This window comes from Ochotona princeps, chromosome 1 (assembly GCF_030435755.1).
Source record: "Ochotona princeps isolate mOchPri1 chromosome 1, mOchPri1.hap1, whole genome shotgun sequence".
Taxonomy (NCBI): Eukaryota; Metazoa; Chordata; class Mammalia; order Lagomorpha; family Ochotonidae; genus Ochotona; species Ochotona princeps.
Window position 1 is genome coordinate 30,127,754 of NC_080832.1, and position 22,944 is coordinate 30,150,697.

General features: G+C 37.3%; 1 protein-coding gene and 1 long non-coding RNA gene across 5 annotated transcripts in view; one reads left to right on the plus strand and one right to left on the minus strand.

Moving 5' to 3' along the window:
- The window catches only part of LOC131482060 (uncharacterized), a 149,483-nt gene extending 133,572 nt beyond the window's left edge, over positions 1-15,911 (plus strand). Inside the window, exon 2 of the long non-coding RNA XR_009246745.1 lies at positions 15,794-15,911. This is a non-coding gene — a long non-coding RNA (uncharacterized LOC131482060). The remainder of the gene's footprint in view (positions 1-15,793) is intronic.
- The window catches only part of EYA4 (EYA transcriptional coactivator and phosphatase 4), a 279,788-nt gene that overhangs the window by 104,325 nt on the left and 152,519 nt on the right, over positions 1-22,944 (minus strand). The gene's annotated exons all lie outside the window — the stretch shown is intronic.

The following is a 22,944-nucleotide window of genomic DNA, read 5'->3' on the forward strand; positions in this document are numbered from 1 at the left end:
GCTGATTGGGGCGATGAATTGTACTGGGACCTGTACTTGTACGTACACACAAGAATATAGTCTGGGATCACCTCAGAAAAAAATTTCTTTGGAGATCTCCCCAATCAAACTGCCAGACTCAGAACCCTAAGCACAAAGCAAAATGTAGGTCCCATGGTCTGCCATGGAGTGCAAGTGTCAGAGCCAAGCCTCCACAGGGGCTCAGACAAAGCAGTGGACAGCATAATCAGGTGCACATGGAAGATATGGAAGTCTATCAGAACCTGCAGAGGATACCTGGCACCAAAACAGAGGACAGAACAAATCAATCAACTACCCCAGCAATATGTTGGCAGTGAAAAACTGGGCAAACGGAGACTCTAAGATGGACTATTTCAACCAGTGGATCCTGTAGCAACTTCATCTTGCTTGGAATGGCAAGACTGGCAGGAATTCATAACTGTTGAACCATCAAAACCACTTGAGCAAGACCCTCGGATCATGCCCCACATCGGGGACCTAAGATGGCTGGGAGGCTGGGTGGGGCTTCTCCTTTTATATCCCCCTTTACTCAAGATACAGAAAAAGAGAGAATGTGGAAATAATAGTCTTACCAACTTTCCTTTAGCCCTTGACCCTTTGTGCCCTACTTAACCAAGATTGTCAAAAATAAAGAAATTTAAAAAAAAAAGAGCCATGGTCAGTCCAACTCTCTCTATTTAGATATAGATATAGATATAGATATAGATATAGATATAGATATAGATATAGATATAGATAAAGATATAGATATAGATATATAGATACACACAATCTATAATTTATACAATATACAATATATACACTACATATTATATATATATAATATTATGTTATATAACCTATATAGATCATTATATATAATATAAAAAAGAAATGCTAGAAAAAAAATTTCTTTATCCATAGAATGCTTCACTCTGTTCCACACAACAGCAAGTTTTAAGCACTGTCCAAACTCATTCTTGCATCCTAAATTTATGCAACTAAAAGACAGCTGGTCCTGCTTCTCTCCATTTCTATGCGATACCAGGAAGATACAGGTTTCATCATATTTAAAAAGTAGAGAAAATAAAATAAATAATCAATTTCACCTCAAGGAGTAGTGTTTTATTATTTTTATTCTTAACACATACATGGTTTTGCTTCTCTGTCATACAAATGGCACAATACACACACACTGCTTTATCTTTTGTATAGCACAAAGTAACTCGATCTGAAGAACAAACGACTACTGTGCGGATACATTATTCAAATTTCATTCATAATCTCTTTGTAAAGCCTACTCTTTTGTGCCTTCCAGAATGGAAATTGACAGCTTGTGATGCTTCACAAACACAAAAAAGAAGGTCATCAATACATACAACTAGTAATCGGCTCACAGAAGTGTGAAAAAAAGCCATTGATAACAGACAACTGAGGTCATCAGGCTTCCAATCTCTCTTTATGAGACAAATCCTATCAGTTTTGATGCTTTGCTTTCATTTTCTATGTTTTCTAGAATCAGCACTTAAACTTGACCTACAAAACAGTCTCTAATTTTTTCTGCCTCGAATTTCACCTTCTTCAAACCATTGACTCACTGAACTCTGCACTGAAAGGTCGTCTAACAATGGTACTCCCTTGATGAGCATCTTTCGGAGTTCCCACTGGCTAGGAAACAAAGCCCATCTTCATGGCCTCTATAGAATATGCTGTCTCTTGACTTCATATCATCACATAAAATTCTCTGCCTGGAGTACATAGTATTTCCTCTATGCCTAATTAAGTCCAGCTAACCCCTAAATAATTATCAAAGATCTCACCTTTTTCTAGAAGTATTAAAAGTCCACGCAAGAGAGATGATGAGTTCCTAAGATCCTGTACGTTTCTACCATACATAATGTTATTCATACTGTTTCTATATTTGAGTGGTCAGTGCCTCCCATTACATAATGAATTACTGTTCTAGAAAGGGACATTAACTAATTAGTAAATACTTAGTAGTTACCTACAAAGTACCAGGTGCCATTTTAAGCAGAGGGCATATAGCAACACATAAAAGAGGTGAAAATCCCTTTCACTATTAAATTTGCATATATGATAGTTACCTAATGATATATTGTGCTAGATGATGGTAAGTTCTATGAGAGAAACTGGACCTGAGCCCAGGAAAGGAATAAGAAATAAAGACACTGAAGGAAGTTAAGCTGCAAACACAAACTGCAGCCTGTGGAAAGGGAGAGAAGGTTACAATTTAGCAGATTCAGAGAACACAGTGGAGGCCAATTGACCAGTGCAGAACAAGAAGTGAGAGGAGAGTAGGAAATGAGGTCAAAGATACTGTATCTTGTTTAGGCCTTTGAGACCATTGAAAATTCTTGGTCCTCTGGGAGAAAAGGGGACCTGCTGGAGGGTTTTGCAAACAGGAAGCAGATAGATAAGGAAAGGTATACTGAAAGGTTTCCTTCAAGTAGGGACTAAGATACTATTTCACTCTGGTGATTCATCTATCTATGAAGTAATGAGGTCTTTGTTAACACCCCAAGGCTCTGGAATTTACTAAGCTAGTAGTGTGATTAAGCGGGAAAAGAGGCAGCTCTGATAACAGCCAAGCTGAGTCAGGAATCTGGATGTTACTGACTTTGTGGACTTTCTGAAGTTTGCTTAGTCAATGGGAACCTTTCAGGCCTCAGTTTACCAATCTATGAAACAGGAAAAGAGCATCCCCAAATTAAAAATAGAATAGCATTTACATAAAGATTCTACAATGGAACAGATTCTAAAAATTGTTTTTGATTTCTTGTCACTCTTAAGTCATCTTCTAAATAAGCTAATTAAGATCCATACCTGACATCCAATGTCACATCTAAAATAAGTAAAACACATGCTGCAACTTCTGATTTTATCCTCCCATGTGATACAACTAAAACAATGTAAGACAAAATTTAGGAAAACAATGTTTCACAGGACATTGAAATCAGCTACTACTGGGCAATCAGGTACTAACGGTCTTTTGTTAGAAGGTCTGTTAGAACCACCTTCTAACAGAAGGAAATCTGGTGAACCCTAAAATTGCTCTATCTTCCCCTGGCAGAAAATTTGGAAGCTGTAGTTCAGAAAGAAGGGACCCAATTGGAGCCAAGTTAGTTGAAATGATTAGTCTGGCAAGGCACAGAGCTTGCCCTTCTTTCTTTTGGATCTGTGCTGGTGTTACATCTGATGTTCTTTTCAGATATCATTTTTACAAATAGGAATAGAAGCTCAAACCCTAAAATACAAACAATCACTATAAATTTGCACTAACCTTCTAAGTTTTCTACAATATTGCAAGCATATCTTCTGGTTTGAATATATAATGGGACTTCAAATGTTCATATGATAGTTGCACTCTCTTTTAATTCTGTTTAGTCACAAATATTTTTAATCTCCTCCTTTAAGAGGCATCCCTAAACCATCAGAGGGGACAGATCAGAGAAAGCTTCTTTGCAAAGAAAACCATAGGTACATTCTTAAACCTGAACAGGAGCTAATTGGACTAAAGAAAGTGGACGGTAAGGCCTCAGTTGAAGGAAAGAAGAAGTGTAAAAGTCATGTCATGAGAATGAGTATGGAGAGCATGCTGAATCCTAGGAGCAAAAAAATGAGATCAGGTCAGCGACAACCAGACCAAGAGGACCCCAATGCACCTGACTAGGAAATTGTGTTAGCATCATACACAATGAAAAGCAACACATGGTTAAAGCTGGGAAGGTAGGCTAACATGAAAACAGATTATAAGAGAAAACCAAATGTGTTCAAATATTAGGGGAGTCTACTCTTTAGATGACAAATTATGAGTCTGAACTACAGAATAAGAAAATGAATTTTAGAAATTCTGAATATATGATTTTTTTTCTAGTAAGTTTTAATTACCCAACTGTGAGCACAAAGCATGAGAAAGAAATTAAGGATGAACACTCAGATTTCTGTATGCCGAAGGCACCACTTGGAAACAAGAGAACATCTATAGAGGCACATGTTTCACTTTGAACATTCCATATACACTGTTGAATCTCAAATGTCTGTTTCCAACATAGATTTCAACTCCAAGCTTGTTAATGACTGTGGTAAGTTTCTATTTTCATATCCTTTGGACTGCCTAAATTAAACATGCGCACCCTGCAGCATGTGAATGCATTCTAACCAATAGGAGTGAGTGTGCGAGGGATGTGAGTTTTCTGTACAGATTGATCCTCCTTATCCTGACATTTCATCCAACTGTGAGACAACGGTGAGACCTACAACAAACACTTTGAGCTCAGTAGCAGAAGTCAAGAGAAAACAGCAAAACCAACCACCAGCTAAGGAACACAATAAAGAAAAAGAGACAAAATTTTAAGATATGTAGTGAGTTCAGTAGTTGAAGAGTTTAGCCAAAAATGTAAGACAGACAGGGAACAAATGAAGATCATTTGTAAAGAGAGATTGTGTCAAAAGAGGGCACCTTGATAAGGTCTGCCCCAATATTAGAGTCATTCAATGAAAATCAATGGGGACTGTAACAAATATACAAACTTCTGTACTGATGTGGGTGGATTTGTAAAGTTAAGCAAAATAAGCTCAAAAATTCCATTTAAATCATTATTTTAACAGTGAGAAACAATTCATGATGCTTAAAGTGAAAAAAAAAAAAACTTGGACAGGAAGGTGGTATAAAGCAAGTTTCTGGGATCCAGTCATGCTTGATATCTGCTCTGGGAGCTGACTGCATGAAGGTGCCTAATTTTATACAAGTTTGCAAACATGCACATCTGTACATCTGTACACATTAAAAACAGGAATTAAACCTGAAAAAACAAAAAGGATATGAAAACAGCAACAATTATAGCTTTTTATTTGAAAAAAAAGTCAATGATGACAAGCATAAAGAAAGGACTTCTACGTCCTGCTAGCTTTGACTTGAAAATGTTACAAGCTTGGTGGAAACTACCTGGAAAACTGTCCAAGAGCTTTAAACTATGCAAGACATTTGACCAAAAGTTGAATTTCTAGAAGTTCATTCTAACAAAATGAAAAATATGAGAAGGTTTATGCACAAATATATTCAATGAATTATTTATAAGAGGAAAAATTTGAAAGGAAATGGAATATCCCCAAATGAGGAAATGATTACACTATTCTATACTCTGTGATATGGATAATGCAAGTGGTTCTCAATTCCACTGCGAAATACTCAAAACATAAAATGGCTTTGTAAGAAGTGGGATGGAAGGTGAATAGTCTGTATTATTCAAATATATCTGAAAAAAAGCACCAAAGTGTGCTTATCTCTGGGTAGAGTGACTTTGGTTTTAGTTGAATAAACTGTATGTTCCAGATTTCTCTAAAAAAATATTTTATTGACCACAGATTTTTAAAAATCTCGCTAGCAGTGCATTTTTCATTTGCTTTTCTAACCGAGTTTCATATTTACTTTCCATAACAAGTAACAACTACTACTTCCTCCATAAGAATTTTATTAACCATTTGATTCTATGTTGTCTAAGGACAGGATGTCTCTTGCTTATCATAACCTTCCTCCATAGTGCCTCAGAGAGAATAGGACACAAAAGATGCTTGGTGTTTGTTTGATTCAGTGGGTTTTAGGCATGTGTGCTATAAAGCCCACTGAATCAAACAAACACCAAGCATCTTCTACGTAATGGTGTTAATACCATAAAATACAGGGATTCCAAGAAGTTCATGAGAAAATGGAATTAAAACATACATTTATTTTGGCGCAAAATGTTTTGAAATCCGTTTACTGTGTATTTACAATATACATGTTCAATGTATCTTTTAGGACCCCCTCATAAACACTGTGCAGCTAAGTATCTCACTGCTGATGTAGCAAAAATGAAATAAAGAATTTTTATCTGCAGAATTTGTGGTTGTCCCACATAACCTATTTTTGCCTTTTGGCCAAATTCGAGAAGGCAGAATGTCAGAGGATGGGGAGTAACTGGGGGAGAGTGGCCCAAGCAGAAGTTTGCACTGCGGGTATAGGCCATTCTAAGGATGCAACTAAACTACTGTGACTTTGAGCTTGCTTCGAACTGATAAATGCCAGTATTAGAAAATTCTGCATTATAATTTTAATAGACATATGTAAGTTGTAGCTATGTTTGGAATGTCTCAGAAGCTTTGTAACTGTACACTTTAATGTATCTATTCAAATGTTCTTGAAGAGAACTTATAAATATGCATTCTATTATTGTTTAATAAATATAGTATTAAACTTTGATATACACAAACATGGTAACATTATTATTAAAATCAAGTAAAATAATATATCTCTCATTTCAAATAGTTATTCCAAAGAATTATTAAGCTGTATTTGAGAGGAGGGAGAGACCGACGCACAAAGTTCCTACCCACTCATTCACTCCCCAAATTCTACAACAGCTGAAATGGATGGGACTGAAGCTGGAAGCCACTAAGTCAATTTCCCAATAACTTAAAGCCATCACCACTGCCTCCCAGGGACTTCATTAGCATGAAGATGAATCTAGTAGCTCATGTCATGAATTAACCCATGCAATCCGATGTAGGACCTTGAGAACTAAACACCTGCCCATGCAGTTATGTTTTTGTGTGTGATAAAAGTACCTAGAATCTACATCTTAATAAGCTTCCAAGATATAATTCAATATAACTACAGTCTTCATGCTGTACTTTAGAATTCTTGGCTTATTCAAACTTCCTAACTGCAACTTCATACCCTTTTGCTTACACGTATTCAGCATCCTCACCCCAAACTTCCAGCATATTTTGATGCTGCCACTTATATCTACTATTTCTGCAAAGTCGACATTTTAAGATTCCACATAGAATAGGCATAATCTTGTATTTACCTTTTGTGTCCAGTTGAATTCACTTATAACCGTGTATTGAACATCATAATTTCTTTAGCTACTTGTTCATGACACTGCAACCTGCTTCTGCATTTTATCTATTGTGAATAATGTGCATTGAACAAAGAATTGCGGTCATCTCCAGAAGTGATATATTCACTCCTTTTTACAGATAATAGGGATGTTAATGCCTTGCTTTTTGTTGGGGGAAGCAGATGCTTCCATATCCTCCTGTTTGTGTGGCCTAAGTGCTTTCTTTTTCAGTTGGTGTCAAAGCCTTTGGCATGTGATATGGCAGCTACCACTGACTTACTAAATTTATTTCACTTACAATAAAATCTGGATTGAAGTAGGGACTTTGCAAAATCAAAGTGTAATTAGTAGAAGGTGACCTGATTTTTTAACTGCTTATGGAATTACAATTAACCTCCACTAAAACTGCCTGGTCTCTTCCTCTATAAACATTATCAAAAATAGCATTAGATTACTTCATGGATAAGACCCAGTTTAATCTCGACTTACATGCAATTGCAAACATACTACTCCCTGATGCAATAATGAATAATCATAATATTGAAGCTCTGTAGATATTGGGCACTGTCCTAAAAGCTTTGGAAGCTTTAACTATTTGGGGTCTCTTGTGTTTCCATATAAACTTTGACATAATTTTTACTAGGTGTAAGAAGAAAGTATTTTGACTGGATTGCCATGACATCTACAGATTATTTTCAGTAATATGAGCATTATGATGATACTAACTCTACCAATGCATGAACATGGCAGAACCTTCAATGTTTTGAAGTTTTCTATTTCGTATAATTATAGAGATTTCCCATATGCTTGGTTAAATTTATTCCAAGGTATCTAAGTGTCTTTGCCTCTATGGAGAATGGGACTTATTTGCCAAGTTCTCTCTCAGCCATGGATCTGCTTCTACCCACAAAGGTCACGGGGTTTTTTTGTGTTGACTTACATTCTGTAACTTTGTGGAACTCTTCTATGAGTTACAATGATCTCTTAGTAGAGTCTTATGCTTTCCCTACACTGAGCAACACTGTCAACTGCAAACAGGGCTAGCTTGACTTCCTCTTTTCCAGTCTGTCTCCCTTTGATTTATTTTACTTGCCTCAAACTCTGGTTAAAATTTCCAGGACTATACTGAAGAGCAGTGGTGACTATACTGAAGATCCTTTCTGGATCTGCATCTTAGTGAAAATGCCTCCATCTTTTCCCCCATTCATTGTGATACTGGTTTTGATTATTTCATGTATTTCCTTGATTGTGTTAAAATGATTAGTTTACACCTAGTTTACTTAAGGTTTTTAATATCAAAGGATGTTGCATTTTATCAAATTCTTTCTGTGCATTTATTGAGATAATCATATAGTTCAAGCAATAAAAAAAAATACCAGACTTCCACATATTATAGAACAGTTGTAACCAAAACAACCTAGTAATGGCACAAAAACAGACATGAAGATCAACGGAACAGAATATTAATCTCAAACTAATTAGATTCATTTAATCTTACGAGTAGGTTCTAGGAATCAGAGGGTATTATAACATTTACAAAAATCACGCAGGAGCATACACTGATGCAGATAACCCATTTACAATGTAACCACACAAAATATTTCTGAGCAAATTGAAGCCATTAACAAAAATGTGGTATCTGCCTGGTTCATCTGTTGAACTACAGCAGGAATTTAAGCAGCACAAGACACAGAATGTATCGCCTGTTCACTGTGCAAAGGGTCCAAGTGCAAACTACATGCGTTCAGTAATAAACATCAAATTACTCATAAGCAACAATCTTGTGCAAAATTCAAAAATTTTGCATCAACAATAGTCTGTGTATAAACACACACACACACACAGCAGACTAAGAATCCACCTGTGGCTGGCATGCCACATGGAAACTGTTCATGCCTTGGTTGTTCGACCTCTGATCCAACTCCCTGCTTATGTCCTGTGAAAGCAGCAAGAGGATGGCCCAAATCCTTGGGCCCCTGCTCCCACATGGGAGACCTGCAAGAAACTGCTGCCTCCGGGCCCAGTGGTGTGGCCTAGCGGCTAAAGTCCTCACCTTGAACTTGCTGGCACCCATTTGGGATCCCTGCTTGTGGCCTGGGAAAGCAGTCAAGGATGGCCCAAAGCTTTGGTACCCTGCACTCGTGTGGGAGATTCCCGGCTTTGGATCAGCGCAGCAGATCTTCCTCTCTGTCTCTTCTCTTCTCTGTGTATTTGACTTTCTAATGAAAATAAATAAATCTTTTTTTATAAAAAAAAAAAAAAGAAGAAACTGCTGCCTCCTAGCTTTCGATCTTCTCATCTCTGGTCTTCAGTAATCTGAGGAGTAAACCAGTGGATGGAAGATCCATCTCTCTCTCTCTCTCTCTCTCTCTCTCTCTCTCTTTGTCTCTGTAAAATCTGCCTTTCAAACAAAAATAAGTAAACATAATATATATTATATATGTATTTATTATAGTCCCAGTTAAGCTTACTTTATTAGTAACTTTAAGCATGTCCTCATCTCATTTTCATGTTTACCTCTTAATATAGATCAGGTTTACTTGTCTCCGATCTACTTGAAATGCTCCAAAGCACGATAGAGAAAAATCAGGCGATCAAAAATAAACAGCTTTTGCTTTCCTGGCATTTGAAAAACCGTCATGAGTTGCATGACAAATAGTGGTCTCCGAATTTATGAACTATGAGTTTCGTTTCAATGAGTAGTATCCTTATAAGGAAGTTTTTTTTTTTTTTTAAGTATTCGCTTTCTCTGAAAAAGAAATAGTAACAAACATCAGATCTCTAAATTGAATCTGAGTCTACATAGTTTCTTATTTGGTTTACAAATTCTTACTAGGCTCAATTTAATTGGATTGAGGGACTAAAATCCTGGAAGCTGAGATTTGTTATTGCAGTTAATCTGTAACACAGGGGGTCTTCAGATTATTCAAGAGCCAAGGAAACTTAACACTGTGAGCTGCTTCTGCTAAGTATGCTGTAATGTGAGGTCACTGTGGGGGGTGTGGGGAAGGAAGAAAGCTCCCAGAATAAGAAAGAATGAAAATCTCCTTTATCTAGCAAAACTCAAGGCTAAGGAGGATGTCTTCTGTTACCTCCGTCACTCAAATCAATCTGTAGTCCAGTGTTCTTTCAATTTAAGAAATACTGGCAAATTCCCAATAAGAGTAAATCTCTTGTAATGATAATTGTCCCTCAATTAAAAAACATGCCTTAAAAAAAAGAACATGCCTGAGTCCGTTTATTCAACAGTGTAGGGTGACAAAATCATATGATAACATGCGATTGATAAAACAATCACCATTTCAACAGTTAAGTAGCTCAATTTCAGCATTTTAATTAGTCTTCCCTAATAAAGTGATCACAATGTTTTTCTTTTCTAAATTCAAAGTCATAGTATTATTCTGATTCCATCAGGGTACCATCATATCAGCTCATTAGAAACACATATAAGACAAGCAAAGAAAATTGTCTAAAGATTTTTTCACAACAAAACACCGAAAGTCACAACAAATCTTAGAAAGCTGTTTAAGTGAATTCACAAAAAATACCTAGTCACTCAAGGGCTTTCTAATGTTGACTGTAACTTTCCTTTCCAGCCTTGCCTTCTGTTCTGTCTTGCAAGGTCACGGTGAGCTGGGTCTCCATACAGGAGGCTCTATTTGTATTGAATGCCTCTCAAGGACTATCCAGGTACTGTCTCTTCCAAGAAACCCTCACTTCATTTTCATGCTCCTTCTTGTGACAGCTGTCTTGATTCTAGCACTGTGTGCATCTCCTCCCTCTTATTTTTCTGTAAACTTTTGGTGAAGGTGCTGTGGCAAGAAATACACCAACAGATTTTAAAGCTCTTTTCAATACTTGGAAGAGAAGTTGGCCCATCTTAAATACTAAACATCTGCATGATAAATTAATGAATGAAGACACAGATACACACAGATACAGCTTGATAGCCTACACTATATAGACGAGGTGACATCTCATGAAAGATACTAACACAAAACCCTAAGTCTTTATTCTTGTCTCTATACTTGTTGTTAAACACAGTAAACATCATACGTAAGCTTCTGTTTAAAACAAATCTATTAAAAATTCAGTCCCATAGTTGTAGTAGCCAAATTTCAAGCATTTGCAGGCACATGTGGCTAGTGCCCACCATCCTGGATAGCAGATTATAAACATTTCCATCACAGATAGTTATACAGATAGTTCCCTAGCCAAACAATACAGAACTGTCTCTCACTGGCCCACACGTTGCTCCTCTTCTTTTCTGGTTTTTAGCTCTCCATAGCACATAACTCACCTATTAACTTTTATTTTAATTATCGTAATTGTTTCTCTGCACAATTTAGCTCCAAAGGAGAATTTTCTGTTTTATATCCTGCTGTAGCTCTATCTAAACTAGTGTCTTGCACGTAAGAATAAGTAACATACAATCAGTGCTTATTGAATTAACTCATTTAATTATTGACAGTTTTTACATTCAACCGAGAGTAAAACATAACACTAGGAATGAATTTAAGAAATCCATAGATCTGACATATTATCACTATAATGCACGAATAACTTAGTAGTCAGCCTTCGGTTTCTCAGAATAATACTTTCTGCCACAAAAAGTAAAATTATATTCAATAAGAAGCATGTGGGTTATGAGAAAGGTATTCCATTCTTCACTTCACTGGGTAAATGATATCAATTTTCTGATTCATGGATCCATTCATTTACTGGCTAATAATTGTATGACATTACTTCTTTGTACTAGCAGAAGGTTAAGATCTTGGAAGACACAAGAAAAAGTGGCCTGTAGCTGGTGTTTGGGGTAGCACCGGATGTCTGAACCCAATATTACAGTATTTGAGTCTCAGTTTTGTGCCTGATTCCAGCTTCCTGATAACTGGGGCATTTTTGGTGACAGAAGATGATGGCTCAAGTACATAAGTCCCTGCTACCTGGAAAGGAGATTTAGACTGAGTTCCCAGCACCTGGCCTCAACCTGGCCCAGTTCTAGCTACAGCAAGTTTCTGGATAATGAACCAGTAAATGGGTGAGAACAGAGTCCACCACAGTTTGCTAATGCCACATTAGTGTAAGCACAAGGTGCTGAGGTACTGTGGGAAAGGCACCTGGGACTCATGACACTGGTAGGGGATTCTCAAGGAAGAGAGTTCCTAAATGAGGAAGAAAAAAGGACGCACTGTCCACTGGCATAGTCAAGGGGCTGTGTCTGGCAAAAATAACAGAATGTTTGAGGGCTGCTATGAATGAGTGAACAAGATACTGTCAGGGAAGAGTTTTAAAATAGAATGAAATAGTAGAAGTTGAATCAAGGAATTAGGGTTCCCATTTCTCTGTCTTCTCACAAAGAGTGAAGATAACTGAAAGCTGGGTAAGAAGAACCCCCTCCAAGATGGGCAAGGAGATGTGGCTACAGGTAAGCATGAAAGGCATTCCGAAATGAAATCAAATGAGTATATATCTGTGTTTGATATACGTGCATAGAACTAGATTTCTGGTAATCAGATTTACAGGAAAATAGTTGTCCAGAGATATAGACGCATTTTTTTAGAAAAAAAATGTTACTATTCAAGCCAACAACTAGAAATGTTCTCTGTGACTAGAGCACTGTGGGAGCTGGAACATTTAAGTGATGTTTTGATATGTATCTCCCAGTACTCAGTCTGTCTTCTAATAGCATTTTTATGGGGGCAAAGATGTGGAAAGAGATCAAGGGAAGTGGAGGAGAGATTAAGGGGGGAGGGATCGGCTCTAAGAGGGACACAGATCTTCCATTCACTGGTTCACTTCCTAAATGCCCCAGCAACCAGAGTGGGCTAGACCAAAGACAGGAGCGAAAACCTCCATCCACGTCTTCCACATGTGTGGGAAGGAATCAAGCACTTGAGCTGTCACCTCATGCCTCCCGGCATGCATTAGCAGGAAACTGCATCAGAAGCACTCTCACTGAGATGTAGAAGTCCAGTCAGAGGCTTAACCTGTTAAGCCATAACTCTTACCTTGATTTTTAAAATTTTATTTAGTATGACTATGTGTTTTGTTCAAAGGATATATCCTATATTATATTTAAAATGTGAAATAAGTCTTCTCTGATTGTTTCAAGAAAAGATTGAATTAGAAGCACTACTTGTTCAACCCAGTAAAAGAAGGCATACAGACTCCTACAGGTACACAGTGACTGCAACACATGAACTTCTCAGTAAATACTGAATGAATGGATTAGAATAGACAAAGGGAATAAAATTATTAATTGCTTCAGTTACTACAAATCCTAACGTTTCTCCTTAATTAATAAGTGATATTGTCACTAGAAAAGGTGCAATGTATTATGTTTCTCATGTAATCTATAACTTACTTGTAATACTCACATGGGAAGGAAGGAAGGAGGGAGGGAAGGAAGGAAGGAAGGAAGGAAGGAAGGAAGGAAGAAGAAAGAAGAAAGAAAGAAAGAAAGAAAGAAAGAAAGAAAGAAAGAAAGAAAGAAAGAAAGAAAGAAAGAAAGAAGAAATCAAGGCAGAGTTTAAATTCCTAAGACTTTTAACCTTTAAGTACTGCGAGAATCAAGATGGCACAATAGGATAAGGACATGTTTAAACAGACATAGAATCATTAGCCAGGATGAACCAGACAGGGCATATTCCAGGAAACAGGAAAGGGACAGGCAGAGGGACACCTGGAGACTGGCAGACTCAGGAAAGCAACAGACAGTAGTGTGATGTTGCAGTGACCAGACACTACAGTTGCAGGCAGTCAGCGAGCTGAGCTCCACCAGCAGCCAGGTGGGAAGGAGAGTTAACCAGGAGTTCAGCAGATAAACCCAGCCAAAGAACTGTCCATCATGCTACTTTGTTTAATTCGAACAAGAGCAGGGAGAGAGAAGCAGAACCCAAACAGGCTCTTTGGGAACAGGGTGGATCTCACAGCCCAAACCCACAGCAGAGCTGCAATGGGTTCCATTTTGTTTAGGGAAATAACGGCTTTGGGACAAGACTGCTCATACAACAAGCTAGCAGCAAACTCATTTCTGGCTAAGTGTATTGCTCCAATGTGGCATCCTACAGGTTCCACCCAAAATAAGTCTGGGTAGCCTCAGACCTAATGGCCAGAAAATCCAGAACTCCACCAGCAGCACATCAGGCACATTTTGTACAGTGTAGCAAAGGCTATGAGACTGCAGAGACAATAGTGGGTCATGCATGTGCTGAGCTGGGAGTGTGGTCATTTCTAGCTGAGCGCATTGCACTGGTCCCACAGGGAAAATAATATTGACTGTGACATCCTATAGGTCTAAACCCTCAGAACTAATGGCCAGCAGGTTCCAGCAAGATCAGCACCACCAACAGGCTAGTTATTTAGAACACCTGGTGTATCCCTAATCTTGGGAACTGCTCAAACTGGAAGTGGGAGAAAGGTGAACAATCTCAACAGTGCAACCAAAGCACAGTATCACAGGAGTCGAAGAGCGTTGAGCCAGGAGCTGCAGCTATGGAAATCACAGTGGAAGTATAACACAAGAGCCCAGAGGTTAAAGTCACTGGAAGGAGTGGCACAAGTGATTGCAAACAAAGAAACAGCTATCAAACCCAATAAGTAAAACTGAACTGTAGACCTGGGAGTGACACAGCTTAGAAATCAGCCCAAAGGAGAAGAATTTGCTAACCAGAAGTATAATGATCAAGAGCAAAAGAAGATCCACATGCACAATAAATATTACTGGAGACTCCACTGCAAAAGAGCTAAAGCCTTTGCCAACCACAGATTTAGCAAAAGAATACATCAAGGAAATGCGGAATACAGTATTCAAAAAATGAGTTATAACGTTTCTTATCAAAATGAGAAGCACACAGAGGAGTTCAAGGAATATAAGGGGTATGTCACACAGAAATAAGGATACTGAAACAAAATCAAGCAGAATTAATGGAAATGAGGGATGTAATACAGCAAATTAAAACGCAGTGTAGAGTTTCAATAATACAATGAAGGAAACAGAAGAAAGAATCTCAGACTTGGACGATATTTCTTGTCACAATGGGGAAACAATCAAAAAGCTGGAATCAGAGCTTGATCAAGCAAAAAAAAAACCGTATTCAAGAATTGAAAAACACCATTAGAGGGCCAAATATAAGAGTTACGGCAGTCCCACAAGATGCAGAAAGAGAAGCTGGGTTTAAAAATATATTTAATGAAATAATAACGGAAAATTTCTCTAATCTGGAGAGAGAACTGGGAAACAACACCAGGAGGAGCACAGAACTCCCAACAGGGTTGACCAAAAGTGATCTTCACACGACACATGATCATCAAGCTCTCTTCAATTGAACTAAAGGAAAAGATCCTTAAATGTACATGTGAAAAGAATCAATTGACTCTATAGAGGAATGGCAATCTGACCCACAGTTGACCTCTCACAGGAAACTCTATAGGCCAGAGAGAATGGATAGACATATTTCAGATTTCAAAAGGAAAAAAAAATGGCCCAGGATAACTTACCCAGCAAAACTTCCACAGCAAAGAAAAGTTCAAAGAGTACACCTCTTTTAGACCTACCCTAGAAATGAAACCTCAAGATGTTCTCTTGACAGGGAAAAGTAATAGCACGCACCCAAACCTAAGGCAAATGTGAAGAACATCCCAATAAAATGGCAACAGAAGACTAAATTGAACAACGGACAACCCATTGCTAAAATGACAGGACCGGGCCGGCGTGATGGCGTAGTGGTTAAGGTCCTCGCCTTGCACGTGCTGGCATCCCATATGGGCGCCGGTTCTAATCCCGGCAGCTCCACTTCCCATCCAGCTCCCTGCCTGCGGCCTGGGAAAGCAGTGGAGGACGGCCCCATGCATTGGGACACTGCACCCGTGTGGGAGACCCGGAAGAGGCTCCTGGCTTCGGATTGGCTCAGCTCCAGCCATTGTGGCCACTTGGGGAGTGAATCATCGGATGGAAGATCTTCCTTTCTGTCTCTCCTCTCTGTATATCCGCCTTTCCAATAAAAATCTTAAAAAAAAAAAAAAATAACAGGACCAAGTTTCCACCTACTTGTATTAACCCTGACTGTAGGGCGGGGGTAAGAGAAATCCCAGAGCCTATGGAATTGTATCATAAAATAATAATAATAACAAATGGAAGTAAAACTGTGTACTAGACATAAATGTCTGTAGTTTTGCAATATTATTTGTGGAGTGACTTTCTTTCATAAATGCAGTTCAGACAGACAGCTGAATAATTTAGATTTGAGCAAATTATTTAAGGAGAAATACTTAGCCTTTTTAAAAAAAAGAAAAATAGATATAGTCTGGTGCAGTAGCTTAGTGGCTTAAGTTCTTGCCTTGCATGCACTGAGACCCCAAAAACAGGTGCCGGGTCTTCTCTTGCTGCTCCACTTCCCTTCCAGCTCTCTGCTTGTGGCCTGGCAAAGCCATGGAGGACAGTCTAATGCTTTGGGACCATGCACCTGTGTCAGTGACATTCAAAAAGCTCCTGGCTTTGCATTAGCTAAGCTCTGGCTGTCGCGGCTACTTGGGGAGTGAACCAACAGATGGAAGATCTTTCTCTCTGTTTCTCCTTCTCTGTGTAAATACGACTTTCCAATAAAAATAAATACATTATAAAACCAATAAAAATAAAAATAGATAGTTTCTGATATAAAGGGCAATCCTTGTAGTGAAATATAATCTTTGATAATAAGCATGCTATCCAAAATTCTTTCCAATATTGAATTAATATTTGTGTATTTCTCTTGACTTAATCAAACTCCCAACGAAGTTTTGTCTTTCTTCTGTTGCTTAAAATTATATTTGAGGGTACATATAAAGTTTATTAATTTCATATGACGACCCCTACCAATCTAGTGTTGTTTAGGACACATCTTAGGAGAGAGATAAAATGTGGAATATATCAGTGAACCAATTTTCACTCTCTAATAGCTTAATAACTATTTTCTGCATTAACAAATCAAGATAGACTGAATGGCTTTTTTTTCTTACTAGAATGTTGCCAACCTGAAGGTACAATAAAACCTTAGAAATTCCATTTCAGAGTAACACATTTTTTTTTTCAGTTTTTACAGTTTGTCTTACACCGTATTACTAATTCCACAGAAATGGATAAGTACAACAGTAAAAGTGCAATGATAAAAATAGCACATGACCCAGTCTTAAGTGTGCTAACTGGAGCTCACTTAAGCCTTGGCAGACAGGCACTACTGCGATTCCCCATGGTGAACCTGAGGAAACTGAGGCAGTGAGTGGTGAGAAAGGTTGGAGAAGATGAGCTTCCAATCCCGACTGTCTCCAGGGCCCGGGCCCTTCACTATTGCAAAGGATCAGTGCCAAACATTCTACCCAAGTCTACTCTTTCCACAAGTAATGGAAGTATTCAAATAACTCAGCCTAACTCTCATGTGCTTTCTTGATTCTTAGAAGCGTTGCACTATACATGAGATGTGTTATACCAGAGGACCACAAAAAATCATGGACATGGAATTAAAAGGTAATTTTTTGTTGGTGCACAATTTTTGCTTATTTCTGTGCATAGTTTTTCACAAAGCATGTTTTCTTTGGAAGACTCTCTTTGTATGCTTTTTGAAGACTCATATGCATGGATGAAGACAAACTCTGATTTTAATTTCATTTTTTTCATAAACTTTTCAAAATATCCTCATACTTGAAAGTGGAGTTATTCCATTATTCTTTTGTACTTAAATTCTGTCCTTTCTGGTTTAATATGTAATGTACAATTTTAATACTAATTATCATTTCCTAAGCTAAAACATAAATATTGTACTTTGTGATGGTTGAGGTTTTATAAACAGGAGTTTGGATAGCCCTTTCTTCTCCTAGACATACCTTTATGGAATTTTTCTTTTACTCAGCTCCCTGACTCACTAGACTAGACAGCGATTTAAGTGTATGACTCCCAATTACAGGCAAAAATTTTAATGTTTCATCAAAATAAACTTGCTTAGAGAAAAATTCACTAAACTATCTCAAAATGCATTCAAACATTTGTAATGAAGACTTAATAAGTGGTGAATGATTTTCCATTTTGTTTAGTTATGTTCTCATGTTGAAATATTTATGGTGCTGGGTTATATTATGAAATCTGACAATGAATAAAAGAGCAAGTGTTTTATTTACAAAACTACTTAATAAATACTGTAGAGAAAACTACTGAGAGACTATAATAAGAACTTGTTACTCAACAATTTAACTACTTCTCCTTCATGAAGTATTTGAAAGAGTTCTTAAGCACTGCCATTAGGCATTGTCCTACCTCAAGATGCCTTGTGTGGGAATTACAGACAATTTTGAATGAAAAACGTTTTTGGCTTAAGTTATATGTATTTTGAAACAGAGAGGTAAAGGAAAGCCTTCTTGTACTCTTGAGACAGAAGGTTGGTGGTGGACAGCCCCCCAGTTGTCTCCTCTTCCCCTTTTGCTGAGGTTACTGTATTATTGTGGCCTGTCATCTTTTCTCTGTCTTATATAATAATAGGTTTGGTATGAAAGAGAGGCACACAGAAAAAGACTCTACAAATTCAATACTGATCATTTGTAAGAAAACTGAGTACTTTATTCTACATTTCAATGTGTTAGTTCATGATTTGTGAGGGTCACTTGTGTACTCTCTGTAAGATAATAACCACCTTTCAATGAGTGTCTACTATGTGTCAGACATCAAACATAGCATCATCTAATTTAGTCTTCATGAAAATGGAAGAGTAAAATACAGGATTCCTAGGGTAAAAGAGTGGATGTTAATGGCGTGTTTTTTCAGGGGGTGGATGATATTTGAATTCGGACCATTCTCTGTAGAAGTTATATATTATTATATGCTATTATTTTTAAAAAAAGAAAATGAGAGATCAAAATAGAAAAAAGCTCAAGTTTTGTCCTCTGGTCTACTTTCAAAACCAATGTTGTCCATTTGTCCATTTCAAAATCTTTCTTTTCGTTCTTTTATAAAGAGGCAAGATTGGAACCTATGTCATTCCAGTAAGAAAAAGAAATCTGTAATTTAACATGAAAGGGACTTACACTAACAGGAGTTGGTTTAAACTGAAATCACAATACAGAGCCTCTACAAAGCATTTTTTAAAATTGTGCTTTTCGAAAGAAAGGGTAACCAATAATATGTCAGACTATTGTTATTGATTCAATATGACATTCAGGGCATAAACACCAAGTTTATGACCACAGATTTTGTTAAATAAAAATCTTTATATCAGTGTGGATGTTACCCAAGGGAGCTTATATGTAATTTCTGACTTACATCTAGGTCATTTTTATTTCAGTAATGTTGTAGTACTAAGACATAACTACTATCAGTGAATCCTCAGCAAAATGAATTGCTCTGCATTTAATAAATCATTTGTACTTCTTTCATAGGAAACAAACAAACAAACAAAAACCCAATATGTAGCAATCCTGACATGCCAATTAACCAACATAAAAATCAAGTGATGTCAGCACAGAACAAGAGACTCTTGGGACTATGTTGAAATATGTAAAGTCTAGTTCCCATCTTCAAATACTCTCACTTAATCCATCTCTTATGTTTTTCTCGTAACTATATAAACTCCCCTTTTTGTGTTTCTTCTCATTTAAATAATGGCAGAACTTAATACACTTATATTAAAGAATTATCATAAAATTATTTCACTGTGGAAATCACATTGGCACACTGCCAATTTGTGTTAGCAATGTGGAGGAGAAAAAATGCTGCCAATGTTTTTAAGAGTCAGAAAACTAATTTTTAAACCAGAAAAAAAGACGGTGTTTTCATTTGACAGGAGCTTTATTTCATGTCACAGGATTAGTCTCTGCTAGAAATCAATGCTTCGTAATTACTTAGATGTTGATTTTCATCAGATGGAGTCAAAGTGGACAATACTCTTCTGTAAATTATTAAAAATATTTCACAGAACATATTCCTGATTTAAAACATAAGTGTTCTCAATTTTTTTCTTAATCATTTGTATCAACTTACTTTTTTAACTTTCCAATTTTCTCAGTTTTCCAAACCACACAACATCATCTTGATACTGCTTAACTAACCAGATAATGGATAATATTAAATATCAGTTTTTTACAGTAATGAGTTACTACAAATAATGAGTTGCTTAAATTTTCTCTCCACTGAAAAGTGGGAGAAAAATAAGAAAATCCCAGAATTTATTTGTTTCCGTCTGCTAGTGCTATGTTAGCAATGGGTTACTTTTATTCCTAATTAAATGGCTCACAATTATAAAGAAGAAATTATAACATAAAAATTCTAGGTCTGACACTGAAAGTCTAGTAGAAAATCTACTAGTAAGCACCAAAATGAATACCCTTGGGTGTGGACCTGGTAGTGTTGGGCTGACATTGGTCCACATGGGAGCTGGCACTGGTCTAAATGGGAGCTGGCACTGGTCTACATGAGAGGGAAATGCAACAGACATCAGAAGACACACTTAGGGGGAAATCAGAAACAGGCACAGTTGGAAGTTTGGCACAGCAGGTCTATCACCACCTGGGATGCGGGCATCTCATGCTGGAATTGTTAGGTTTGATTTCTAACTCCTCTACTTCTGACCCAGTTGCCTGCTAATGCCCACTCTGGAATGCAGGAGATGGATGTCCCAAGTACTTGAGTACCTTCCACTCACAAAAGAAACCCAGAGTGATTGCTAGGATCCCAGGATTGGTGTGGCCTAGCCCTGGATACTGGGGCATTTACGGAGTGCATCAGAAGACAGAAGGTCTTTCTGTTTCTTTGCCTTTCAAATAAAATGAAGATAAATTTTCCTATCCTTTTTGTTTTGTTTTGTTTTCTTCCCGCTTTCTTCTTTTGTTTTTGTTTTTAGTGGAAAGCCAGATTTACAGACAGAAGGGGATACACACACACACACACACACAGGTCTTCCCTCTACTGGTTCATTCCTCAAATGGCAGAAATGGCAGTACCTGAACTAATCTGAGGCCAAGAGCTTTTTCCAAGCCTCCCACATGGGTACAGGGCCCAGGAACGTGAGCCACCTCTGCTGTTTTCCCAGGCCATAAGCAGGGTGCAGAATTGGAAGTGGAGCAACTGGAACTGAAACCAGTGCCCATATAGTATGCCAGCATTTTAAAGTAGAGGATTAGATTTTGAGCCACTGTGCCAGCTCTAATAAATAAGATTTTTAAAGCTGAGAGATGGAAGTAAATAGTAAGTTCATCTGGGGTTAGAAAAGATTTGAAATCCACGCAGGCTTTTTTTTTTATAACATACATTTCCATACACCTTTTGAAGCGCCCGTAAATATACGCATGGATTTCAAAATTTTTTCCTTTTAATTCTCTTTTCCATGTTTTAAAAAGTTTTCACCTTCAGCTGTAGAAAAAGAAGGCAAGCACTGGCACAACTTCTACACCTTATACAGAGACTTACAGTGGGTTTATCTGCAAAGTCAATCCTCCTGTAGCAAGGATCAATCATATCAGTGTTCTGTTCTTTGTTCTAATTTCACCCTTTCGGAGTGAGATTTTTATCAAATATGATTTCAACTTGAACTTGATTTTTTTAAAGAAATCATAGCATGCTTTTGCTCAGAAAACTAAACTAGCCACCCTCGTACTACTGTATGTCCAATTCGCTCCAAAAAATGCCCATATCTTCAGTGAAATTCAGGACAACGTTAATCTGCAGTCTTCCCAATGGTTTCAAACAAGCCTTCCACAGCATGCACAAAAAAGGAGCAATTTTAACTGAGGATTTTGAAATAAAAAACACATGTCAGGCTTAGACATTTCAACTGTTGCTGCTGACAATATAAACAGAAAAGCCAACTAGGTCAAAAGCAACATAAAAATATAAGAAAAAGTAGCAACTAAAGAAACGACTCCCCAAATAAAAAGAAATTGAAACCTGTCCTGATAGTTACTCACTGAGAAAGAGATCAACTGACTGATAACAGCTTCAATTTGGTTGTAAAAATCTGATTTAACACAAGTCTATTGCACAGGAATGAATCCTTTTTCCATATGAAAAGGGGTACGATTATTTAGAAAGCAAAAAATATTCAAAATACTTTGAATAAATGAGTCTTGATAACCTGCTCACTCCAATCATGCACACAGAATCAGTTCAACTACTTCGTAAAACCAGTTTGATCACTCCCAGGAATTGCACACAAGTAAAATAAGCTCTTTATCTCATTCTTGACTTGAAGAAAAAGCTTATGACTTGCACTACCCTCTCTCTTCCTTTTTTTTCTTTTGTTATTTCATTTTTAGTTTCAACTCCTAAGACTTGCAGAAAACTCAGTAGTCATGTAGTGGTTTTAAGTAACAGGAACATACAGGAAAGGATACACAGAGGAAAGCAATATTAACTTGAAACATGTAATACACACAAGTAAGAAAAATTAATCTGAAGGTTTTCCAATTTCTCTTTAAACACTGTACTTATATATGATAAATAGCCAAGCAATTATCAATTTGATAAGTAGATGACTTCCTGTATTCCTCAAAGACTGCCAATTTTCTATGCAATGAAATTCAATTTTCTGAAAAGACAAGTATTCTGGGAATAGCATTTGGCAGAAATGTTAAGACATCACTTGGTGATGGAGGCATCACTAATTAGAATGCTCAGATTGGAATCTCTGCCCCACTTTCATCAGCTTGCTGCTGACTCACACCATGGGAGGCAATGGATGTTGGACCAAAACTCAGGTCCGTGTCAACCATGATGCAGACACAGTCCCAAGATTCTTGCTTAAACCGAATCCCGTCCTGGGTGTTGTGGCTCTTTTGGGAGTGAAACATACATGCGAGATATTTGTGTGTGTGTGTATCATTACATAAATATACTCCAATAAAAAAATGACAGCAAATAAAACTGACAGTATGTAAATGAACTAGAAAGACTAAAAAGACAGTAGAATACAGGAATTTTGGAAAAATTCTGAATCCAGATCACTGGAGCTAACTGAGTTATTCTATTCAACACATATTTTCAAGTAACGTTACTGGAACACTGATATTCCTTTTTTAACACACT